The 27,492-nt window shown below is 43.9% G+C and overlaps 1 protein-coding gene across 1 annotated transcript in view; it reads right to left on the minus strand.

The window, feature by feature from the left end:
* Positions 1-26,857, minus strand: part of ptprea (protein tyrosine phosphatase receptor type Ea) — a 101,823-nt gene extending 74,966 nt beyond the window's left edge. Inside the window, exon 1 of the mRNA XM_066663413.1 lies at positions 26,735-26,857. The gene's annotated coding sequence lies outside the window, so the exon portion shown is untranslated. The remainder of the gene's footprint in view (positions 1-26,734) is intronic.
* Between the last annotated feature and the right edge of the window lie 635 nt (positions 26,858-27,492).

Raw genomic sequence — 27,492 nt, forward strand, 5'->3', positions numbered from 1 at the left:
CCACCCCAAACTGCACCGCATTTACACCCTATCACAATGTGTTGGGAGCTTAGACAGAGAAAAATGAGGACTGTCTGAGCGATACGATGACATTTACAGCCGCCACGACCAATTCCATAACACAACACCATCATATGCTTTTCTGGGACTATTTTTTTTGTGAAGTCACAATGTGATGTAGTTTTAGGAGCCAGACCCTGCCCCAATCACCTCTCCACCACTCTATTTATACCCCATTCACTCTCACTTCATCCCCATCTCCACCCTTCTCTTTGACCACACAAGCCATGGGTGGGGGGCACGGCATTATGCTCACGCATTCAAGACACCCAGAACTCCCAGAGTTCACCCCCTTCCCATCACGTCTCTGGGAGTGGTCTATGCAAGCAACAAAGGCAATTGAGCAAATATGTATTACATTACAATGAGAGCATTGAGTTTATATTGTTTATTTAATGTAATTTACATCGGTGCAGTGAGTGAAACACTGAGAAAAAACGTCAGATATGGATAGTAGTTTTAAATGTGGTAATACTGCATTTTTCTCCATTCTAAGCCAATTCTAAACAAAAACTATTGAATGTGAAATTAATTGTATATAATTATGCCATATTACCTATCCCTGTTTACTGAGGATCTGTTTGTGATGCACTGGTTTAGAGCCCTTCATACAGATGTTGGCACTAATATTGGTAATATGTTCTTCTTAAATGTCCTATTCCAAACATCTGTTGACCTCCTGGTATCTGTGTATCCCTTCATCCACAAGCAATGCCTTCAAAGACAGAGCAAACACCACTGCAGCATTTTCCAAGGCTAATTCATGATAGAGGAACTAGCATGACCTTCAGTCACGGATATTGGAAGCCTAAAGACAAATGATGCAAAGAAGGTTTATGTGTCAAGTCTGAACGATTTCATCCGTGCTGTCCTCAGTAAATCACAAACTATGGCCCTTAATCGCAACGGCAGCAAAATCACAACGCACCGCAACAAAATTACATGAGCCCTGCCCTTCTTCATTTCTGCTGAGGACTCAAAAACTGAGCCCATGTAAATGACTTACGTATTCTTAAACGTAGGCACAGTTCAGCATCTCCTAATGGCAGATCAATGGGGACGGCCATACACTTTGCATACACTCATCACACAGACAACCCCATCTAATGATGCACAGTGGCGAAGTCTCAGATAAGGTCATCTTGTTCCTTCCATGATTGTAGGGCAGGAGAGAGATGCAGGCTGTTATTTAGGCTCCCCGAGCAGATCTCTGAACCCTTAACCGCTCAGCTCTGCATACAAAACACATCATTAGAGTGGAGTTCCAGCACGAGCAGATAGCATATGGTGTGGAAAGCCCAAAGAAGGCATTCAGTGCGAGTCAGATGTGCTAAACGCCCTTCGTGTCTCTTTACGTTCATTGAAATTCTCTCATTTACAGCATATTCGATGGTTAAATATTTTAAATGGCTTGAGGCTCAGTTGACGCTTCATACTAAGGCTGTACACTTCAAAGTAAAGACAGTTAAATGGTGTTTGGCTTGGGTGTACAGTTTCAGGAAAAGCTTTTAACTGATATAGGGATTTAATACTATACATGAAGGAGCTTCACACTCAAATATCTGTTACGTTGAAACATGGCTCAGTGAAAGAGATATAGTGTGGTACCCAATCTCACCTCCCTGTCCCGAATTCTCTCTACTACATTACTGTTACGTTACTGGAATATAAATGTATATTATACTATTATAACTGTAGATTTTAAAATTGTGTTGATGTCATATGCCCTCCAGTTGTCTTATTTTACACAGTCCAGTAATGAAAGATTACAAATATTCACCTCTCCTCTTGGAGAAAAGAATGTAATGTACCTTTAGGGAACACAACTGTACTTTAACACCATTGCTGTACCTTTTAAAGGTACCTTAGTGACCAGTAACTTACCTTTTTTTTGGAACCATTGGAACCATGGCCTGAAGTATAGAGAAAATGGCTGGTTCAAACCCCAGGACTGGCAGGAGAAATGGGGCTTATGGAGTGAAGAAAAAGTATTCTCTTCCCTTATGATGCACAGTTAAAGTACCCCCAAGCCAGACACCTAACCCCAACTGCTCCCCGGGTGCTGAGGTGCCCCCCCACCCTCTCCCCGGGTGTGTATGTTCACTACCCCTAATCCATAGTGTGTTTGTTTGTGTGTTCACCACCAAGGATGTATTAAATGCATAGAGACATAGAGGTGATGCTTTAACCTGGCTGTCTAGACTCAGAGAAGTCTTTCAAGCATCCATTCCCTCCAGCCATGGATTAATCATGAATCAGTCTCTTCAGGCTGAGAGCTGGAAAATCGTATCTCAACACAAATCCTTCAACCTCTGGCTCAGATTCTGAGTGTTTTCCGAATTGAATTGATAAGCATTCAGTGAACAGTGATTAGAACCTTGGGGTGGACCTGTCTGGCTTTTTATAGATGGATGTGGTGGAAGGCCCTTGCCCTGAATGAAACACAGCTATCTAGCTCCATTCATCACACTCAGTTATGGATCACACCCTCCCCTTTGCTCTTGCAGCTCTTAATCTCGCTCTGATCGTGTAAAGCGTGAACAGACATTGTTGGGTCTCCAGGTTTTGGAATAAAGCTGTGAGGGATCTGAGTAGGAATGAAACCGGGGGTCCCAAAACAAACTAATGAGTCATGAATCTCCATGAGTCACTTGATCTGAATCACTTCTCATTGTGACAGGAGACAGAGTGTAGGAAGGGTTTCTCCTGATGTATCCAATGTTTTAACAACTCAATAAAGCCAATAGAAACATAGATAAATAGGCTTTCTACCCCACTGTGTGAGAATTTGGCATTGAGTATGATGGCTTACACCAGAAATATTCAAAAGATTGGGGTTGAGTGAGAGGCAACTGGGGACATTTGCGTAGTATTTTCCCTGCTCCCAACACACCTAATCCAACTAATCATCTCATTAACTGCACCTTATTGGGTTGGGAAACCACTAAAATGTTCAGGGCAGGGTTGAGAAACACGGCTCTAGAGCATCCCAATATGGACAAAGCTTTTCTATAGATGCACCTTATTATGCTAACAACTAACATGCTGCAAAGCAATAGAATAAATATAGGAGTACCCTTAGTTTCTATAGCTATTGCATGTTGCCTCCTCCACCACCACCATGGCATTTGAGAAGAGGCTAATTGGGCCCATGCAAATGAAAGGCGCTTTAAAAAAAATCTTCTTCATCATGTGGGAATGAGTTTTGGCAGAGGCGCCAGTGGGTGCCTGTGTTTCATCTGCACCGGCGGCAGTGTGGTGGGAGATACGAGTGCTGAAATTACAGACAACACCCGCCAACCCCCCCGCAACACACACACACATACACACACCATCCCCTTAAACTAAGAAGACAATGCACAATTACAATTGCGCTCGGGTGGGCTCATTTGTGCTCAGCCGATGGCGGAGCTGAATGCGATACCCCATACTGTTTTACACGACAGCCAGAAGTTCCGACTGGGGCTAGACAAGAAGAAACAACCACACAATGCCTACCCCATCTCGCTTCCCTTTTCAGGAAATGACAAGCACCATGGTGCATGTCTTCCTCTAACAGATGGAAAAAGACTTCTGTATCCTCACAATGCCAAGCTTCCAGTCTTTAAGGCAGAGAGAGCGTCTGCTTGCCTTCTAGCACGAAGCCGGTTACACAATAGCTGAAAAGGGCAGGAATAGGCCAGTGATGGGTTGTGGGGCTGCTGTAAGCAGTGGAAAGGCTTTTATTTCTTAGGCTCAGGATGAGGGAAACTCCCTCCGGCTAACTAAGTGGCTAACAGACCCCCCGTGAAGGCTCAGCTGCTGAGTGTGATAGCACGGGAGTGTGCTGCGCAAACACAGCCAGCAGCTCTTCCTCCTCTTCCTCCGCATTCTGGCCTGGAAACACAGACACTGCGGTGTCTGCCCTGGGTCTTTCTCATCCTGTGATCATAACAAACAGACAGCTGAGTCACAAAGAGCCAAATGCCCCCACCGCCCGTTCCCATCAGCACCACCAGCGCAGTGTGACTAAACTCACACTCATTAGATCAGGCCTTCTCACTGTGTGCTGTCTCAGTGCAAAGTTTCAGGAAAAAATAGTGGAAGAAAATAATATATTTTTTTCATAAATTTCACAAATCAAAAATAAAAACACTCAATAATTTTATGAATTAGCAACAGCAAGCTAGCACATTGACCACATGGTACACTGCTGTGTTTTCTGATTGGCTGTTTCCATAACAACAGGACGATTTGGTGCTACTCTGCTGGATCCACATTGAACACTGAAAAAGTCTTAATACATATGAATGAAATACACTACAGGCATATCATCACTGTCCAAAGAAAAACATTTATTTTGGCCATTTTTAGTTTTTACGTCATTTAAACACAACTGCTGTCCTTCACTTTGTTTTTTCACATTGACTTCCATTGAAAGTTAAGAAGATTTTTGTTCCTTCTCCTACAGAAGAAAGTAAAGTAACTATAGATATCCATTTCTCATTGTTCCTGATTTCCTGTTTCTTGAAATGAGAACAGTGTGAATTGGTAGGCATGAGGTACTCTGTGTCCTCTTTAAGCCACATGGCCTTAAGCTACATTATCAGTGGAATGTAGCTTCTACAGTCTGACATCTCTATCTAAAATATGTTTTCATCAATGTTGCCCAACTTCCTAGCGTACATTCCATGTGTTTCCCCATTTGATGGTTGGTGTGTTGGGCTGAGCTGACTCAGTAAAGCAGTCAAGTAAAGCAGCTAACACCATCACATTGTCTCATTAAGATTCTGTTACTTGACCCATTACCAAAATGACCCATTACCACCGGCGTCTGCTCAAAATATGTCCCTGTGGCTATGGCTTTATGAAGAATGTCTCACAAGGTTCAGACAGCTGCGACTGTGTGGCTGAGTTTCAGCTTCTGATTCACTAGGTTCATTTTATCTTAGCCTCACTCTTAGAAACATGGCAGTATATGTATGTATATGGTTCAGGGTGTGTCCTGTTACACGGGAAGTGAGATTTTAGAATTTCTGTTCCTTCCTGCCTAGTCCTGTGCTGTAATCTAGGTCTTTCCCATGTTAGCCTTGTTTCCTTTGTTCTTAGACTTCAAGGAGATGAGATGTGGCTCACACATGGAGCTAAACAACTTACTCAAGCTAGCATGCGGAACACGTTAGGAAAGACTACTATCACAAAGGCAAGATGTAAATCTTAAAGCTGAGTGTACACCATACATTTGGATATCCTTCTTTGATGACAATCATTCAAGACCTCCTTAGATCTCATTCATGTTTCCGGTGTATGCAAGTGGGTGACACCTTGAGGACAGCCATTTTTTGGTAGTTTTGGTGCTAGACCAGATTTATCCACTAGTCAATTCACATACAGGGGTTAGACAATGAAACTGAAACACCTGGTTTTAGACCACAGTAGTTTATTAGTATGGTGTAGGGCCTCCTTTTGCGGCCGATACAGCGTCAGTTCGTCTTGGGAATGACATATACAAGTCCTGCACAGTGGTCAGAGGGATTTGAAGCCATTCTTCTTGCAGGATAGTGGCCAGGTCTCTACGTGATGCTGGTGGAGGAAAACGTTTCCTGACTCGCTCCTCCAAAACACCCCAAAGTGGCTCAATAATATTTAGATCTGGTGACTGTGCAGGCCATGGGAGATGTTCAACTTCACTTTCATGTTCATCAAACCAGTCTTTCACCAGTCTCGCTGTGTGTATTGGTGCATTGTCGTCCTGATACACGACACCGCCTTCAGGACACAGTGTTTGAACCATTGGATGCAAATGGTTTTACTGGTGCAATGTTGAATTAATGAACATCGGCCACCAGGCTGCTCCAATTTAGCCATGAAACCTCCCACACTACAATGACAGGTGTTTCAGTGTCATTGTGTAACCCCTGTACATATATAATGCAAATATTGTTATTTAGTGCTGGCCTGGGGCTGGTGTATGCTGGTTAATGCAGGTCCAGTGCTGGTTAATGCTGGTCTATTGCTGGTTAAATGTTGGTCTAGTGGTGGTTAATGCTGGCAAATGCAGATCAAGCCCATGGCTTGACAAACAACAATATAAACATACATATAGTGTCAGCTATAATTATCTATACATAACAATCAGAATAATAAGGTAGGTTAGAGTCACACATAGCTGAAAGTGTTAAGTGCTGATATTGTCAGCCCATCCCTCTAGACCACACTAGGCTTGAGATTGTGTCTGATGTAAAATGTCTTTGTTACTATCACAAGCACTACACAGTGGTGTGTCTTGACTGCAAATTCACTACGGGTCGTTGGTTAGATTCCGACACCAAGTTAACAGCAAACTTTCTGATTGACGTTCATTTGTTATAAATTGTTGCACAAGCTTTTACTGGACCATGAAGCACAGAAGGCACACAAGGCCCAGAGGGAAATAGAATCACTTTGCCACATCATTATCATAGCTTGGGAGGGATCATGTTTACTGTACAAATGTTTATTTTCAGATGTTATGGTCAGATAGCTCAGAAAGGCTTCCGGTTACCAGAGCAAAGAAACATCATATGCCATTGGTCACTATTTCCCACTCAGGTCAGATAATATAACAGCTAATGTTAGTTAGCCATCAGAGGAAATACAATTTAGAAATAAACTTTTCAACTGTTCCGTCTACAATTATCTGTCATTTGATGAGGTTATAGAAATGTAAATCTTTTATTTAGGACTTTTATTGACAAATTTGGGTTTTCAAATTTATTGTGATGTTTATTTTGTCTTTCTAGAAAACAGCATATAATTACTTTTTATTAAAATGTAATCAATCATAAAATTGAAGTTATGTAATAGCATCATTTTGGGAGTAGGACCACGCCCGAACCCCTCCTCCTCCTCAGCTCTATATATACCCAGCAAATTCACATCGTTTCCGCATCGGACAAATTTTCTCCCACCTCCACCCTTTTCTCATATTCATTTATCCAACGGGTGGCGCAGCAGGTAGGTGTCGCAGTCACACAGCTCCAGAGACCTGGAGGTTGTGGGTTCGATTCCCGCTCCAGGTGACTGTCTGTGAGGAGTGTGGTGTGTTCTCCCTGTGTCTGCGTGGGTTTCCTCCGGGTGCTCTGGTTTCCTCCCACAGTCCAAAAACACACATTGGTAGGTGGATTGGTGACTCCAAAGTGTCCGTAGGTGTGAGTGAATGTGTGTGTGTTGCCCTGTGAAGGACTGGCGCCCCCTCCAGGGTGTATTCCCCGCCTTGCACCCAATGATTCCAAGTAGGCTCTGGACCCACCGCGACCCTGAATTAGATAAGTGGTTACAGATAATGAATGAATGAATGAATTTATCCAGCGGGGGGAGGTCCGGCTTCATACGCATTCATGAGCTGCCCTGAACTTCTCCCCAAAGACTTCTGAGTTCACCTCCCCGTTTCAGCTTCTATGGGCGTGGTCTGTACTACACTGTATCTCTCTCTCTACCTAAAAACATACATTTGGTGTGACAGGATAATTCACTTTTAGGTAACACTTTTAACAGAGTAACACTTTTAACAGATAACCCATTCATTCAAATTCACTACCAACTTCATCCTGAGTGGTCTGAGGACAACATGGAATTGCTGGGAACAACACCAGATTCTTTCTCAAATAAGCTCAGAGAGAAAAGATTTCAAACCAGTACTATATGTGTTGAGCAACACAGAGCATATTTAATGGAGCTGTCCACATCCTGTGGCTACTGCTATCCCTCCAAGGGCCTAGGGCACAGGGAACAAGGGAAACCCACACTGGTTTCCCTTAAATTGCTGCCTGAGCAAACATGCAGTGTAACTATGTAGCTCTAGCAAAAGGAATGTAAGAGAAAATACCGGGTGAAAAGAGGAAAGAGATTAACAGCAAAACCCTTAGGAATGTATCAGCCATTCAAAAAACATACTGTAGACTTCAACCTAAACACCAGCCCAGAGCCAATACAGGTATCAAGTGTTTTACAGGCGTCTTAAGATCAGATCTCTTCTCTCCATGTAACTCCTTCCACTGCGATAAACCAAAAACAAATCCTTTCATTTGACTAAGTCTATCACAATCCTGACCGTTGTGAAATACACTGATTTAATGTGCCTGGCCACTTAGCAATTTACTCAACACCAGTGTTTAAGACTAAAGTGTATGGGCAGGAAATGATGCTGAACTCAAATTCCTACATTTCTACAATTACAAAGAATAACACAAGGACAAGCCAAGCATCTGTAACATCTTTGAAGTTGTAATCCATAAATAAAAACGTAGCATGTCATTCTAGCCTACATTCTGGTTTGCTTAGTGGTCCCCAGTTGTGCTTGGTGAATTTCTCATCACCTGAAATGATCTCAACTGTATTTCCATAATCCATTTTGGCTTCAACTGCACTAACTTCACATTACCCTCATCCTGGTGTAAACTTGACAGAATCTAATGATTAAAAGGTTGACGGACAGTTGAAATAATGCTCGGAAACCTGCAAGGACTGCGACCCTGAACTGGATAAGCAGTTACAGACAATAGCCATTCCTACAGAGCAAAAACTCTTAAAGATAATCTGTGTTTCTAGACACCATCAGTTACAGAAATAGACCCATCAACACCCAAAAGTGGAGGGAAAATGCGGGTGGCTTGGGTTTATTTATTGCACGCACATTCCTTGACCATTGTTGGCATTTCCAGGCCTTGAAGAGCTCTGATGTTATCACTTCATACACCGTAAAAAATTTACTCCAAAATCCTAACTCAAACAAGGCAGTTCTCCAGGAGCACGGATTTACTTCTAACTCTAATCTAACACACATGAATCGGATACTCACAGCTTCCTCAGCATTTTAACGAGCAGCCTGTGTGGGAGACTGGCGTACAAACCTGCAGACACACTGGAAAATAAAGGTTCCTAAATGGTCCTTGGCTTGGGTGGAGAGGATGGTTAATTTTAACTGAAAATAAAGATGTTGCTATAAAGAAACCATTTGAATCTTTACTGTTTTAACGGACAGGCATTTCCGTATTATATATATTTATTCACTCATTATCTGGGTCCAGAGCCCACCTGGAATTATTGGGCGCAAGGCGGGAATACAACCTGGAGGGGGCGCCAGTCCTTCACAGTGCAACACACACACAAACACACACACACACATTCACTCACACACACACACCTACGGACACTTTTTGAGTCGCCAATCCACCTACCAACGTGTGTTTTTGGACTGTGGGAGGAAACCAGAGCACCCGGAGGAAACCCACGCAGACACAGGGAGAACACACCACACTCCTCACAGACAGTCACCCGGAGGAAACCTAGCAGACACAGGGAGAACACACCACACTCCTCACAGACAGTCACCAGGAGGAAACCCACACAGACACAGGGAGAACACACCACACTCCTCACAGACAGTCACCAGGAGGAAACCCACACAGACACAGGGAGAACACACCACACTCCTCACAGACAGTCACCCGGAGGAAACCCACACAGACACAGGGAGAACACACCACACTCCTCACAGACAGTCAACAGGAGGAAACCCACGCAGACACAGGGAGAACACACCACACTCCTCACAGACAGTCACCAGGAGGAAACCCACACAGACACAGGGAGAACACACCACACTCCTCACAGACAGTCACCCGGAGCGGAAATCAAACCCACAATCTCCAGGTCCCTGGAGCTGTGTGACTGTGACACTACCTGCTGCCCCCCTATATACATGTATTTACTTATATATTTTAGCTTATTAATTGATTGATTAACTCTATGTGCAAATATAATTTTATTTTTGGTTCTCTATTTGAGAACCAGTGCACTATTGCCCTCTGTGTGATTGAAGTTTCAGATTTAAAGTGGAATAGTACAAAAACATGACTAGCTGAGTGCATGTGCACATTGATTTAGGGATCTGGGGCCTACACACCCACACAATGTGAAACAAGACAAACCTGGTCATGTATTGTGATTTGCACAACAAACTCAGCGAAATAAGAGTACTGAGCAAAAGTGGCAAAAATGAGAACAGAGAAGAAAGAGAACCGAGCAGATATTTATTAACCACAGCTTCCTCTTGCTTGTTTTCACTGCTGTGCACAGTGGCTCATTCTCATTTAAAGTAACATAAAAAAAACGTGTCATTCTGAACATGGCTGTTAAGAGAGGGTCAGTGTTGTGGGGTTTGTTTGATCCATGTTTTATTAAAACTTTAAGGGTCCGTGTTAACTTTATAAAATTGTGTAGAATATGTCCCCTTTAAAGGGGTCTATAAAAATGGAACTAAACTGAATGAGAATACATTTCTAAGCTACATTATGAACAGCTCCTTAACTCTCAAGCCACGTGCACAGACTTCCTGCCATTAAAATGCATTTCCCGTTCTGAAGCTATCCACTTAAGTGTTATATCCAGGTCTTAAACATTTCAAGCTATAACATCTTGATGTTTGAAGTGGCTGAGTGCAAAGGGCTATTCATCTAATGGCATGTTAAACTCTTCTATGTCGGATCTCTTGACAAGGCCTCCAGCTGGATCTGGCCGACAGTCAGAGAGAACAAGATGTTCTACACCACATGAAGCCATCATCATTAACACCTGTCTCCTCCAGGCACAGCGCACAGATTTAATGCAATCCTACAACAGCGAAACTCACTCAGGACAAAATACACTGGAATAATATAATTGCAGGCCATGGTCCATGCAGAGATTGTATGATCGTTTGTGAAGGACAGATATGGGTTTAAATAAAGCCATATATACACACCCTACTGACAATTTAATGACATGCATTATGTACAAACACCTTGATATTAATACCAGTTTCTGAACAACGGTTACATACCAAATAAGAGTGTGGCGGACGGCACGGTGGTGCAGCAGGTAGGTGTCGCAGTCACACAGCTCCAGGGACCTGGAGGTTGTGGGTTCAAGTCCCGCTCCGGGTGACTGTCTGTGAGGAGTGTGGTGTGTTCTCCCTGTGTCTGCGTGGGTTTCCTCCGGGTGACTGTCTGTGAGGAGTGTGGTGTGTTCTCCCTGTGTCTGCGTGGGTTTCCTCCAGGTGACTGTCTGTGAGGAGTGTGGTGTGTTCTCCCCGTGTCCGCATGGGTTTCCTCCGGGTGACTGTCTGTGAGGAGTGTGGTGTGTTCTCCCCGTGTCTGCGTGGGTTTCCTCCAGGTGACTGTCTGTGAGGAGTGTGGTGTGTTCTCCCTGTGTCCGCGTGGGTTTCCTCCGGGTGACTGTCTGTGAGGAGTGTGGTGTGTTCTCCCTGTGTCCGCGTGGGTTTCCTCCGGGTGACTGTCTGTGAGGAGTGTGGTGTGTTCTCCCTGTGTCCGCGTGGGTTTCCTCCGAGTGACTGTCTGTGAGGAGTGTGGTGTGTTCTCCCTGTGTCTGCGTGGGTTTCCTCCGAGTGACTGTCTGTGAGGAGTGTGGTGTGTTCTCCCTGTGTCTGCGTGGGTTTCCTCCGGGTGACTGTCTGTGAGGAGTGTGGTGTGTTCTCCCTGTGTCTGCGTGGGTTTCCTCCGGGTGACTGTCTGTGAGGAGTGTGGTGTGTTCTCCCTGTGTCTGCGTGGGTTTCCTCCGGGTGACTGTCTGTGAGGAGTGTGGTGTGTTCTCTCTGTGTCTGTGTGGGTTTCTCCGGGTGACTGTCCAAAAACACACGTTGGAAATTGGATTTGACTCAAAAGTGTTTCCCTTGCGCCCAGTGATTCCGGGTAGGCTCCCGACCCACCGCGACCCTGAACCGGAGAAGTGTTTACAGACAATGAATGACTGAATGAATAAGAGCGTGGCTTAAAACAAAAATGAGTGTGGACACATTATTTGAGTCTAGATTTGGAACAAGACCATAGTTTGAAAGCCACCACCTACATTCTTAAATTTGGAAATTAATGATTAAAAAATTCATTATTTAAGTACCTGCTCTGTGAAGAACTGGCGCCCCCTCCAGGGTGTATTCCTGCCTTGAGCCAAATTATTCCGGGTAGGCTCCAGACCCAAGTTGTTACAGATAATGAAACCTAATATTAGTATTGATTAAAAAAATGAACAATTCACTCAATTCACGCAAGATTATATGACAACCCAAAATAACAGAATCTTTCACATGGAGCACAGTAGCTGTTAACCATTAACCGCAAAGCCAAGAGGTGATATTGTTTGCAAATGAGTCAGTGTTGATCTACGCTGGTGCATTGCTGCTGTATGGTACGAGGTGCCAGCCCGTGTTTACTGCATACTCAAGTATTACAGTCTCATGGGAAGTCTCAGTTCACAGGAAGGTTTTTAAGGCCAGCGGAGGATATGATTTATCCTGTGGTGGAGTCAGGCTTCTGTAACAGAGCAGTGGGTGACAGCAGCAGTGATGACTGCAGTATTGTTGCTGTTGTTGGAAAGCCACTGCTGTTGCTGTTCTCTGTAATCTCTAGCTGAACCTCTAAGTGATGAGGGTAATGAAAGCTGATATGAACTCAGAGAGGTTAATATATCAGCCTTCACCCTCAGGACAACACACTGCTCTTGAGGTATCAGAATGCAAAGTATGTTCTCTTCTCTCTTCTCCAGCTACTCCCCCAGTTTACTAGAATGTGTATATACGGAAGTGCAGTCAGTAGAAGTGGAAATCTTGAATCCCCTAATGACTTGATTACAACAGATATTCAACGTATTCTTAAATCTTTGATGGTATTTACGAGAACTGCTTTTAGAAATATAGACCCAACACATTTCAGTGAGAAGAGGACTTATTAATACAGTAATAACAAACAGAACATGGACAAGATATGATAGTTCATGGCGCTTATCCAGGTGGGGCGCAAGGCAGGTACTCACCCTGGAGGGGGCGCCAATCCTTCACAGGGCAACACACACTCACACATTCACACCTATGGACACTTTTGAGTCACCAATCCACCTACCAATGTCTGTATTTTTTGGACCGTGGGAGGAAACCGAAGCACCCGGAGGAAGCCCTGTTCCCATGTTTAATTCACAAATCTTGTGCATCTCGTTTTAATGCTAGAGTGTGTTCAGTAGAAATGTGATATTTAATACCTCTCTGGCTCAACTGCAGCATTGCGTACATGAATATGTGGGTAGGACTGGAGATATGGTCTCTGGAAGGCCCATCCCATTACTTCAGTCTCACAAAGCTGGGGATAAATAGCCAAGTGATGTATACCCTGTGTCTGTCCCTCTGTCTTATCTCCTGTAGCACACTATTAATGTCACTAGTGACTGTATCACCCTCTCAACAACAAAAATCCCTAGTATACCTGTCAAAATAGAAGAAAGCTCAACACAACTTCGGCAGGAAGGCTCATATTTTATGCTTAAGGAAGATGGAATGGCCAGGCCCATGGCAATATAAATTCAATTTAAGCCCCCATTCAGGAAAAAAGCTAAAATAGCACCATGAGTGTCTTGAGACCAGCTGAGAGTTCACTAATGGTACACATACATCGAAAGCCAAATCACTGCTTAAAAGCATAGCGTTGAAAAATATCCAGCAACTTGCGACCATTGATGACTATCATTTTAACTATAATATATCCCAATCTGTTTTACTAAACGTATCAAGGATTATGTCAAGTCTAGTGGCTATTATTATTTCACCCATATACAAGTACACAGTGAAGCAAGACGACGTACCTCTGGGACCACGGGACAACAACATTATACTAGTAGGCGGTAAACGACATATGAAGTATCAGCAGGCAGCCTCTATCACACAGGATCTCAGCAGTTTCTGAGGTGAAAGACAGAGTTTGCACTCAGAGCATTGAATAACCCCATGGTTCACTACAAAGAGAACACAGTTATTCCTGTTTAGTTGGATTTAGTGCATTGCCGTATATTATTCATTCATTCATTCATTCATTATCTGTAAGCGCTTATCCAGTTCAGGGTCAGCGTGGGTCCAGAGCCTACCTGGAATCATTGGGCGCAAGGCGGGAATACACCCTGGAGGGGGCGCCAGTCCTTCACAGGGCAACACAGACACACTCACACATTCACTCACACCTACGGACACTTTTGAGTCGCCAATCCACCTACCAACGTGTGTTTTTGGACTGTGGGAGGAAACCGGAGCACCTGGAGGAAACCCACACAGATACAGAGAGAACACACCACACTCCTCACAGACAGTCACCCGGAGCGGGAATCGAACCCACAACCTCCAGGTCCCTGGAGCTGTGTGACTGCGACACTACCTGCTGCACCACGGGCAGTATATTATCATTCTCTTTTTGGCATATTCTGAAATTATTAGTTAGTTCTGTTTTATTACACTGTGTAAAAGCATCTTGATGGACAGACCAATAGAAATTCCTGCTCCATAGGTGGGTAATATTGACAATATTTTGCTGTAGCTATTAATTAAGGTGGAACTGACTCTAAGCTCAGCCAAGCACTAATTGTATGAAATTAAACACAGACCAAATGTGCCACAAACTACCATTACACCTTAAAAGATGCAGCATTTCTGAACATAAACAAACAAGAGAACAGTTCCTAACAGTCTTAGGTGTTACATTAAAGGCGACGTTCACAATTGTAATAAAAAAATAAATTTTATAAAATTTAGAAGATGTTTCCTTACCATTTGCTCCCTCTCAGGTCTCTTTGTGTGCTCAAAACCAGTCTAATATGTTTACGAAGCCCCGGTGTCTCAGTCTAGTATGCTAGGCTTCCTCTCTCTCTGCTCATGGCAGTGGAAAGGCATCTGGAGTATTTTAAACAACAGAGAGAACTCCCAACGTTGAAAAGCATGAGCAAGTTCTGTGAAAATGTCTTCAAATTCAGCTATATTCAACGTTAGCGTTATATTCAAAACGTTATATTTGTGCAGTAACACCCGCGTGAGCTCTAATGATCATTATAGAAGGGAATCATATCACACTCCAGTGTGTACACGTCTGAGAGTTGGAAATGAGATGCGTTGGCAAACACATGCATTATTCATTTGGCAATGCTATGCTACATTTGTATCAATGAAAACCAGACATTGTCTCCTCTCTCTCTCTCTCTTTCTCTTTCTCTCTCATCAAGCAGGATGCTGAAGTAATAGACAGCCGTGTAAATGAATAAACCTGTTCCTAACTTTGTTCCTAACCTGATGTATTGCGAAAATAAGCCATGCAGCTATTGCAAACACACAGAATTAATTATTTATGAATGAGTTGTAAACTGCAATATCAGATTGAAAACAAATAAATAAATAAAGAAAGAAGAAATGTGTTAACATAATGCAGACGCTTGAAAAGCTCTCTGGCAGAAGCTGAGTGGACTGTATCGGAGTGGAAATTACCCATAAGAGGCAGTAAATCATCAGTGACAGTTCCCTTGATGTTTCACACAGCTGAAATTGCGTTATGTGGTTTCAAGGGGAAAGCTGGAGGGCTGTAACTCTGACAAGGCTTCACAATGTGAGACTTACGGGGACTTTAACATTTACTGACATCACAAAATCTAAGAAAATGAGGCAAAGTGAAAAACACATGCAGAACTTTGTTTATTTACAAATATTTATTTTAATGCACACAGGCATAATACACTACTTTTGGGGGTTGTTGTCTTGGTTTATTAAATGCTAGTCATTACAACAGGCATTTTCAAAGTGCTTACTCTCAGTTTGCAGCAATATCATATTTACCTTACCATAGTTCAGAGGCCAGTCGATCAGGACCTTTGATCTATGGTCCAAGCCAGGATTTTACAATGGACAGCCAGGATGACACTATACCTAGCCAGTCAGATGCATTAGCAATTGTAGCTATAGTAGTCTAAGTCACAGATGCTCCGCCCACAAGAGGATGGAGAGTCTGATACCTTCGGTGCAGTAACCTAGCTTCACTATCAGGATTCCGGCAGGTGCATGCTGATTGGCTGGAAATGACATGCAGTAGTAGACGGTTCTTGGCCACAATCAGTGAAATATTGACTATAGTGAATGTGACTGAAAATATGAATATTTAGCCAATTGATTTGTTTCTATTTAAAATACACGAATGAATATATCAATAATTAAATAAGTATATACATAAATAAGCAGATAGTCAGACAGTTACACCTATTCAGATACTGATCCGGTGCCTACCCAAAGTCACTGAACGGAAGGCGCAAAGCAGAAACACACCCTGTACAAGGTGGTAGTCCATCAAAAGGCATCACACACTCACACACTCAACTGTTGGCCATTTTAAATAACCATTACACCTACCAGCATGTGCTTTAGACTGTGGGAGGAAATCTGAGCACCTGGAGGAAACCCAAACAGACACAGGGAGAACTTTTCACAGACAGTTACCAGAGGCATTGAGGGCCCTGGAGCTGTGACAGCGATGCTACGTGTAATGCCATCATGCTGCCCCAGGTATAAACGTATACTATTGAATTAAAAAATAAGTCAGATTAAAATAACATAGCAAAACAGTTGGATAGATTGGTGGAGGAATGACAGAGAGACAGAGAGAGAGAGAGAGAGAGAGAGAGAGAAGATTAAGAGAAGCAAGAAAGAGGGAGGATATGATCCATATTTATAGGGCTGTGAGAGTAGAGTCATATCATTCTTAAATGGAGCACAGTGACCCAGCCTCAGTCTGAATGTCAGGGAGGAGTGTCCTCGGGGAAGAGTGTGTAATGTTTCAGTTGTTTCAGTTCAACACGGCTCTCCAGCCTCCACCCTGCCGCAAGAAGGGTCACTACACTGGGCTGAACTGACCCACAGGACCAAGCAAAATGAACACACACACACACACACACACACACACACATTTACACAAAAACACACAGCTTCCAACATTTACCACACCCACAATATGTCACTTATTTTGGAACAACCAACTATTTTAGCATCACTTAAAAACATACACACAGTTGCAGAGCCTCACAAACAAACACACACACACACACACACACACATTTATTATTTCCACAAAGGGTCAGTTTCTTGGCAAGGCCTGTCCATTTAGTCCTCACTGAATAATGCAAAACCCACCTAAACACACACACGCATGCGACTGCAGTCTCTGCAGCCCAGTGAGATCATCCTGCTATCCCTTTTCAAAGGTGCAGTAGCCTGCAGCATTTTCTCCAGTTGAAGGTTAACACATCACTTCACTGTAGCACTAAGTGTGTGTCTTTGTCTGAATAAAGAATGCTCTTCATGGCCTGGTTCTTCATAAGCATCACAGTGTAACAATGCCCTTTGTACTCTGACACTTTGAGAAAGGAGCTTCTTTTAGTGCTCTTATGTATCGCGAATTTCAAGATCAGTTTCACACACCACCCCCCACCCCCCCTCCATAATAAACTGATACTAACATACAACTTATCCATTACCATCACAGTCACCAGATGTTATTCCTTAACTTCAGAAAAGCCCTAAAGCAACCTTCAAGAATTCCTTTTTTTAAGACGTTCCAGGTTTTTTGGTCCTATTATGGACAAACACAAAAGGGACATGTCCAAAAGAAACGTTGGCTTTGGAAATAACAACGTGTGCCAAACTGCATTCTCTACATATTGTTTCTGGGGCGCCATTTGATATGACATCACTGGGCTGTCTTCGTCACCACTAATTCAAACCATGTCAGTCTCCTTTTTATTCAGTGCTTTCTCAGAAGGTTGAAAAGGCATGCTTCTACGTTGGAGAACATGTTTGTGAAGCATAAAGCCGTCACAGACTGGTGCCACTGACAGGGAATAAAACCACGGTCACCCAGCAAAATGTCAACATCCCCAACCTGTATGGTGAATATTGGTATGGAATCCAAAGTCCAGCACGTAATAAATCCCAGCCGTAATAAATGATAATGGTAATTCATTTATCCATAATCCCAACACAAACGTTGACAAAAATTACATTTAAGACAACACTCCTCACTGCTAACAAGGCGTTTGCCAACAGGCTGTGTGTGCTATTCATTCTGGATATTCCTCACGCCTGTGGAAGATTACCATACAGAGTACTGTCCAAAACGATTTGGCACCTGAGAAAATGAGATTTGAAAAGCTATTTATCTGAGCAGTAGGAGTTTATTTGCTCAAATAAAGCTAATATTAAATTACCAACATAAAAACAAATAATAATTTTAAGTAGTGATATTAAGTAGTGGGTGTGAAGGTGTGGGTTTAACCATCTTCAGATCTCTTCTTCTGACAGTTCATTATTATATGAGGTTATCATCATGGCTAGTTTTACCAGTTAATAAATACTTCATTATGTTCAAACAAGGGTGTTTGTTCTTCACACTTGCTCACAACACATCTACTACTCCTTAGGACAAAAAGGTCTTCCTTTAACTTTATTTATGTTCTGTATTTTGTGGACAAACATCTACCAGATGGGAAACGTAAACCCGATGTTAAGATGTGCCTACTAGATTAGCAACTGTGCCATTTGTGGGCATATTATGGACTGGACAGGTCAAGTAACTGAGTCAAATTATATGTGTTTGAGCCGGGAAATTAACTGCTGAAATGAGAAATTTCAGAAAGTGCACAGTATCAACAGTGCTCACCACATATGTTTAGCTCCATGGTCCTTTCTTTCCTATTAGTGCTGTGCATGTGGATGCCATACGGCATGCGTTCTGTTGCCTCAGACGTCACAGACAAATGTTATGTCTCCTCAGATACATACGACAGATGGGCTACAAAATTCAGGCACCACTACAGAGAGGAAACAAACCTTCTATCAGCACAGCTGTTTAACACAGCTAAACAACTCTGGAGAAGCACTCAAGATGCTGATAAGCTTTGCTAAGAAATCTAATTCAGTTAAATGATTCTTCCTATATTTGTGTCTGTGGTTTTCAGACAGAGGGTGTGTGTGTGTGTGTGTGTGTGTCTTGCTACCAATCGACTGCTTTGCTAGCAACTGGCCATATGGGCAGCAGTATAGGTAGGTAGGTAGCATTGTAACCAAACTCAAACGGTAACACTTCACAATAATGGTGCATGAAATAGCATTAATTCATGCATTATTTCATAAGTTAGTAAGCATTCATTCCTACAGGTAATAGATCATGAGTAATACATGGGTTCGATTCCCGCTCCGGGTGACTGTCTGTGAGGAGTGTGGTGTGTTCTCCCTGTGTCCACGTGGGTTTCCTCTGGGTGACTGTCTGTGAGGAGTGTGGTGTGTTCTCCCTGTGTCCACGTGGGTTTCCTCCGGGTGACTGTCTGTGAGGAGTGTGGTGTGTTCTCCCTGTGTCCACGTGAGTTTCCTCTTTGTGACTGTCTGTGAGGAGTGTGGTGTGTTCTCCCTGTGTCCACGTGGGTTTCCTTCGGGTGACTGTCTGTGAGGAGTGTGGTGTGTTCTCCCTGTGTCCGCGTGGGTTTCCTCCGGGTGACTGTCTGTGAGGAGTGTGGTGTGTTCTCCCTGTGTCCACGTGGGTTTCCTCCGGGTGACTGTCTGTGAGGAGTGTGGTGTGTTCTCCCTGTGTCCGCGTGGGTTTCCTCCGGGTGACTGTCTGTGAGGAGTGTGGTGTGTTCTCCCTGTGTCTGTGTGGGTTTCCTCCGGGTGCTCCGGTTTTCTCCCACAGTCCAAAAACACACGTTGGTAGGTGGATTGACGACTCAAAAGTGTCCATAGGTGTGAGTGTGTGAGTGAATGTGTGTGTGAGTGTCTGTGTCGCCCTGTGAAGGAATGGCGCCCCCTCCAAGGTGTATTCCCGCCTTGCGCCCAATGATTCCAGGTAGGCTCTGGACCCACCACGACCCTGAACTGGAAAAGCGGTTACAGATAATGAATGAATGTAGCAGTTAAGGAACTACAAAACCAGCATATCTGAAAACACCCTGTTAAAAATGCCCTGCTAAAACTAAGTCTGTTGAAAAAAAAATTAAAAGGAACAAAATATAGATCACTACACACTAGGGCATGATGAAAGAATGATACACTCAGAATTCAGCTGAACAGCCTCACGTTGACAGAGTGTTCAAACACACAAATGTGATCAAGTGAATTCAAGTGACTCTTATTTAAACTTTTTTGGGATTGTTTTCTAGAAAAATAGTCTGCATACTGTTTCTGGGCACACATTCAAATTGACATCACATCTCTCCTCCACTGTCGCCTCTAATTCAAACCATATCTTCTATTATACACAGTATAATACATAATATTTCATGTATTGTGTATGTTGAAGTCACTGTGCAGCTGTGTTATTCCACTGTAGGAGGTAAAGCACAAATCAGAGGTATCCACAGGGTTATCAATAAAGCACTTTTAAGGAACAGTTCTTTTTCTTAAAGGGAAACTTATTTTCAGTTTTCACAAATCAGTGTGGAAGAAAAGTCATGAAGCAATGAAGCAAACAGCCTCAGCTGACCTACAGACCATGCCTCTAAATGAAATGAAACACGCCTTTACTGTGTGTTTACAGTATTTGTTTAAGGGAGACTGGAAAATTGTGTGAAATCTGGAAGCGTTTTGAGGCAGAGTTGAAGTCTGGGGGCAGTGTGCTGTGGTACAGAGTGGAGAAGGCAGGTAAAAAACAGCAGGGTTGTGTTTGCACAGCTGAGCAACAATCGTCCCAATGGCAAGCACATGGCCAACACCAGATGGAACCACACCCTTTCTGTCATACAGCTCTGTCCAGGCTAACTGCAGCATCTAACCTTAACCCTGACAAGCCTGGAGTTACTGTATATGGTCAATACTGTTTGTATCACATGTCATATGTATTATTCACATAGATCAGCCACAACATTAAACCCACTTACAGATGGAGTGAAAAACATTGACTGTTACAATGGCAACTGTAAATGCGTGGGATATTTTAGGCCACAAGTGAACAGTCCGTTTATGAATGTGATGTTAGAAGCAGTTAGTGTAAGAATCTCTTTAAAAATTAGGGTCCACACAATCAACAGAACTCCTTCCTTGTTAGATTTTAAAGTGTGAGTGACATTAAGTACTGTGAAAAAGCCTTAGACTCTTCAGATTTTTATTTAACGTAATTTATACTCCCTATAAATGTGGTGCTGGTATAAAATGATACATAAATACAATAAAAGTATATGGATTTAGTTATTTTCTAAAAGGTAGTAAATGTGAGTGAACGTGAAGAACAAAATTTAACATGAGGAAGTATGTATTAATGGTCCTGGAGGTTGTGGGTGTGAGCCCCTCTTCAAGTGACTGTCTGTGAGGAGTGTGGTGTGTTCTCCCTGTCTCTGCGTGGGTTTCCTCCGGGTGACTGTCTGTGAGGAGTGTGGTGTGTTATCCCTGTGTCTGTGTGGGTTTCCTCCGGGTGACTGTCTGTGAGGAGTGTGGTGTGTTCTCTCTGTCTGCGTGGGTTTCCTCCGGGTGACTGTCTGTGAGGAGTTGGTGTGTTCTCCCTGTGTCTGCGTGGGTTTCCTCCAGGTGACTGTCTGTGAGGAGTTTGGTGTGTTCTCCCTGTGTCTGTGTGGGTTTCCTCCGGGTGACTGTCTGTGAGGAGTGTGGTGTGTTCTCCCTGTCTCTGCGTGGGTTTCCTCCAGGTGACTGTCTGTGAGGAGTTTGGTGTGTTCTCCCTGTGTCTGCGTGGGTTTCCTCCGGGTGACTGTCTGTGAGGAGTGTGGTGTGTTCTCCCTGTCTCTGCGTGGGTTTCCTCCGGGTGACTGTCTGTGAGGAATTTGGTGTGTTCTCTCTGTCTGCGTGGGTTTCCTCCGGGTGACTGTCTGTGAGGAGTGTGGTGTGTTATCCCTGTGTCTGCATGGGTTTATTCCTGGTGACTGTCTGTGAGGAGTGTGGTGTGTTCTCCCTGTGTCTGTGTAGGTTTCCTCCGGGTGACTGTCTGTGAAGAGTGTGGTGTGCTTCCTGTGTCTGCATGGGTTTCCTCCGGTTTCCTCCCACTGTCCAGAAACACACGTTGGTAGGTGTATTGGCAACTCAAAAGCGTCCATAGGTGTGAGTGTGTGAGTGAATGTGTGAGTGTGTGTGTCGGAATGGAATAGTTCCATAAATACTGGAGAAAAAAAAATACTGGAGAGATTTGGAAAGGGTTAAACACATTCACACACAGAATCACTACTTTTATGTTTTTCGTTTTTATTTTTATATTAGAAATGTATTATTAGTTTTATTTGAGCAAAAAAACTATTACTGTTCAGAAAAACAGTTTTTCAAAATGCATTTTCTCAGGGGCCTAAAACATTAGCACAGTTGAGTAGAGCAGTAGTGTAAACTTTCTGTTGAATTTCCAGTCAACCACTCACAAACTCTCGCACACACACACAATCACACACTGAAAAGAGGAAGCTGAATAAATGCTGTGCATGAATGACCTAGACAGAGTGAGTAAATTGTGTGCATGTTTGTTTGTGTGTGTGTGTGTGTGTTTGTAAGTGATGGGGGGTGGTGGTCCTGGCTTCCTGTTCAGAGGCAGGAAGTTACCAGCTGGCCACTGTGTCTCCAGAGCTTTTACGGGGTGCTTCCCTGCATTTCCGCACTGAAATATCTTTACATAGGAAACACAAACACACACAAACAACTAAGCCAAGTCTGCTCCCCGGATCGGTAGAGCTAGAGAGTCACACTCATGTTGTTTCTGAATGCACTGAACCGTTTAAATGTTCGGGTGGTTCTTTCAAACGCCACAGTTCCATATACCCACTGCCTGCACTAAAGAACCTATTTAAAACCCCATTTTAGCGGCTGTAGAAAATCAATGTGGAGAAGCTTGATCGTATACCAGACCTCAGTTATTCTCTGACTTCTTAAGAGACTTCTGGAACTCTCTCAACTCAAGGAGAAAATTTAAAGGAGACAAATATAGAGAAGGTAATTATAGCTTTCTATGAGCACCGATCAATTGATAGATTGACCTGCCAAGATATTGATCAGCTACTGAATGATATCAGCAACTTCCAGCCATTTTCCATCCTCTCAGACATGTAGCCAGGAGCCATACTTGTCACACGGAAAAGAACATGGCAGGGAGGCTTCACCAAACAAAACTGAACGTATGTAGGGCATTGTTAGGTCTGGTTCAGCAGATCCACCATGCTCTAAGCCGTATCTTTCATTGTGGTACAGTTGGCTTTATAAACACAAAGCAGCAAATCTTTTTGTTCCAGCCCAGGGATATCCGAGCAATTCAGCACAAGATCCAGATTCACCTCCTAAACTGCCTTTAAACCAATTAGATGGTTCTCCTCCCCACCCACAACCAGACAAGCTTCAAAGAGAATGTTAAATGCAAGCAGCAACTCGGAGAAGGCGCGGCACAGCAGGGGTCCCCCGATCCCCCAGTCAGCATGAGGCTGGAGTCACGTGACTCGCTCAGATTCAGGATGAACACACTTGATGTTGAATATTGACTGTCTGGAGGAACAATTCCAAGAGAATTCACACTGAGCCTTTTATCTGCGTACAGTTCGGATGCTGAAATCACTGTGCAACAGCACTCTACTGTATTTCATTCCACAGCTCCACCGCAGGATATAAAGGAAGGTCAGGTCCACCAGTGGCTCATCAAGAGGGACCTGCTCAGCAGGAATTTAATATATAAAAGGGACGTGCAGGCAGAATATCATATCACTCAGGCTCTTTTAAAAAACACATCTGTGAGGATAGGGACACACCTATCTTTATTCATTACCAGTGACTAAGCCTTTGTCACAAAGCATCATTTTTTTCAGACAACTAAATCCTATCCAAAGTGAACATTACAGAGGGCAACAATAGCTTGGATTTCTCACCCAGAAAATGAAGAAGAACTCAAAACTCAAGTGAGGATGCCAACCTTGTTGGGACAGGAAAATCACAACACAGTGAGATTTACAGTGACTTTGCAGCAGTAAATAAACAACAGAACAGTGGAGATGAATTTGTCACTGGACAAACATTAAAAGATGCATTAATAAATTTTCTGGAACTGCTCCACTGTGAGGGTGGCACGGTGGCGCAGCAGGTAGTGTCGCAGTCACACACTGTGTCTGTGAGGAGTGTGGTGTGTTCTCCCTGTGTCTGCGTGGGTTTCCTCCGGGTGACTGTCTGTGAGGAGTGTGGTGTGTTCTCCCTGTGTCTGCGTGGGTTTCCTCCGGGTGACTGTCTGTGAGTGTGGTGTGTTCTCCCTGTGTCTGCGTGGGTTTCCTCCGGGTGACTGTCTGTGAGGAGTGTGGTGTGTTCTCCCTGTGTCTCCGTGGGTTTCCTCCGGGTGACTGTCTGTGAGTGTGGTGTGTTCTCCCTGTGTCTGCGTGGGTTTCCTCCAGGTGCTCCGGTTTCCTCCCACAGTCCAAAAACACATGTTGGTAGGTGGACTGGCGACTCAAAAGTGTCCATAGGTGTGAGTGAATGTGTGTGTGTCTGTGTTGCCCTGTAAGGACTGGCGCCCCCTCCAGGGTGTATTCCCGCCTTGTGCCCAATGATTCCAGGTAGGCTCTGGACCCACCGTGACCCTGAACTGGATAAGGGTTACAGATAATGAATGAATGAATGAATGAATGCTTCACTGTGTTCAGTGTTGCGATGTGTCCTGGAATCACTGGGTGCAAGGCAGGACAGGGTGCAAGAATGGACACTTTTCCACAGCTAGCCAACTTACCAATAAGTGTTTAGGGATGGTAGGAAGAAACTGGAACTGTTGGAAACCCACACAGACACAGGACCAACAACCCCAGGGTCTGTGTGGCAGTGACAGTGCAGTGCCACTACGCTGCACAAACTTATAGATGAACCAATGAAAACAGCGATGCCTGTTAGAAGCCTATCAGCGTAAAAGCAAAGATATTGTCAATGAAAGCGAATGAGTACACTTAGAAACCCAGCAAAGTTAGAACTGTGTCCAAAGCTAATGACTAATGCTAGACCATGACAGGTTATGCAAGTGTTTCCACAGCTGTGGTAGGAAAGTGTAGTGTGAGGCACCTGAATATCAAAGAGTCTATGCAGGCCTGGTTCAAACGTCTGTGTCTGGTCTAAAAGTACTTTGTAGGTAAGAGTAATTTTTTTTTTCATGCGTGTTTTTGTTTGTTTGTTTGTTTGTTTTTTAATATGTTTGCAGCAACAGTATGAGGAATTTCAGGGTGAATCATTGGGCGCAAGGCGGGAATACACCCTGGAGGGGGCGCCAGTCCTTCACAGGGCAACACACACCTATGGACACTTTTGAGTCACCAATCCACCAACCAACGTGTGTTTTTGGACTGTGGGAGGAAACCGGAGCACCCGGAGGAAACCCACGCGGACAGAGGGAGAACACACCACACTCCTCACAGACAGTCACCCGGAGGAAACCCACGCAGACACAGGGAGAACACACAACACGCCTCACTGACAGTCACCCGGAGGAAACCCACGCAGACACAGGGAGAACACACCACACTCCTCACAGACAGTCACCCGGAGCGGGACTTGAACCCACAACCTCCAGGTCCCTGAAGCTGAGTGACTGCAACACTAACCTGCTGCGCCACCGTGCCGCCCAAATGTATTATAATTTACTAACCAGTACAACTTTGGATGGAACTGGACGATAACTTCAAATAATACGGAACTGCCATGAGAAGAGATTTGGAAAGGGTTTAATCCACACAGAATATCACTACTTAATACAATAATGTTATTTGTTTTTATTCTAATATTTGTTTACTCTTTGTTTGTGTGTTTTGAGCAAATAAACTCTTACTGCTCGGATAAATTGCTATTTAAATGTCACTTTCTCAGGTGCCTGAGACTTTTTGCACAGTAGTGTAAATAGAACTGTACTACATTCCTTCAACTTTTTTTAATATGATGTTCTAGACAGTAAAAACAGAATTGACCTGAAACTAAATAATATCAGGGACCAGTGCACAGATGCTGAAGGAACACACTTAACACAGAACCCAACAGGCAGGTGCTGAAATGACTGGTGCATTGACAGTAATCTTTAAGGTGATGTGTAACACTCCAAAAACTAGTAAAGTCAAGTCAAACTTTATTTCTGTTTAAAGACCACAGATGTCAACAACACAGATATAAAAACTGTGAACGAACCGAAGTATAGAATAGGTTCTGTTGGAAAATCAGTTTCGGATCACAATACACCACTCAGACAGGTCCCAAAAGTACTGGACGGAGCTCAGTCACTCCAGAGACTGCACTTTCACTGCTGATGCTTTGCACTGGGCATGGTGATTATAGGCTCATGTGCAGGTGCTGTATGATTCTCTATGGATTACGCTGTAAAAGCAGTGTGTGCACCACTGAACACGTGTTTACTATAGATACACCTTATATAAACATAGCTGCTGATTTCACTAATTATAGGAGACTGCAAGAGCATACAGCATTCAGCCTTTCCAGAACTGACCAATGCACTGTTGCCTCTGCCCGAGTGCTCCGAATAGTACGAGACTCCCTCGCAGCATGCTTTAACTGGACACTGCTCCCAAAGCCAGCCACCTCCACTCTGCATACCGTTTCCATCCTCCGCGCCTTCCCTCCCATTCCTCGCGGTATGATGAAGCATCAACATCCTGTGTGACCCATACGTTTCATTCACTGCCTTGGCGCGTGCTCCACTAACCCACATCCCGGCTAAAACCCGCCTCGGGCTTCAAAACACAGGCACACCTCCCCTCAGAACATGTTCCGTAGACTTCACTTCACTAGAACCCACGGCGGTAATAACAGTACACACTGAGCAGAGCCCACACCACGCGCTCCTTCACACCATCGCAGCATTCCGTACCGCACACCCACCTGTGCACTGGCGCTCGCGCTGAAAGACCACCTTGCGCATTCCTCGCGCCCAGTGGAAGCCCCTCAGAGAGATCAGCGCGGGAGCACCGTCCACATCCAGCGCCCTGTGGACGAGACTGAGCCTGGGACTGAGAGCCGAGCTGAGCTCCGTGTGTGTGTGTGTGTGTGTGAGAGAGAGAGAGAGAGAGAGAGGAAGGAAGGGAGAAAGAGAGGGAGGTGTCCACAGATTCCTCCTGTCAGCGGTTCTCCTCTTTACTCATGGGTCTATTTCCGCAGGGAGAGGGAGCCTCCTGGCGAGATCAACCAGGAACAACAGGGCACTTAATAGCAGTAATTTACACTTTAAAAAAATACAGTTTGCTCCGCCCACTATTACCCCCCCCCACCCACCCACACACACACACACACACACACACACACACACAATACTTCAAAGTTAAATAGCATTTTTATTAATAAACTATATATATTTGTATGTATATATATATATTTTGTTTTTGCAACTCCTGGTTCAGCCCTGTAGAAACTGCACTATGTAACTTTTGGAGTGGGGTAGATGTGTATAATTTAATGGTCTAGTCTAACAGTCCCTTCACTAAAAGGCTGATGTGTGTGGACACTTGCTCATCCAATATTTCATACACATTTCATATACATTTCATATACATTTCATATCACTCTTTGGTGTGTAACAGCTTTAACGTCTCTCTGAGGGATTTAGATTGCATGCTGAAACAGTTCTGAGGAGTTATTTCCTG

Source organism: Hoplias malabaricus, chromosome 3 (assembly GCF_029633855.1).
Source record: "Hoplias malabaricus isolate fHopMal1 chromosome 3, fHopMal1.hap1, whole genome shotgun sequence".
Lineage (NCBI taxonomy): Eukaryota > Metazoa > Chordata > Actinopteri > Characiformes > Erythrinidae > Hoplias > Hoplias malabaricus.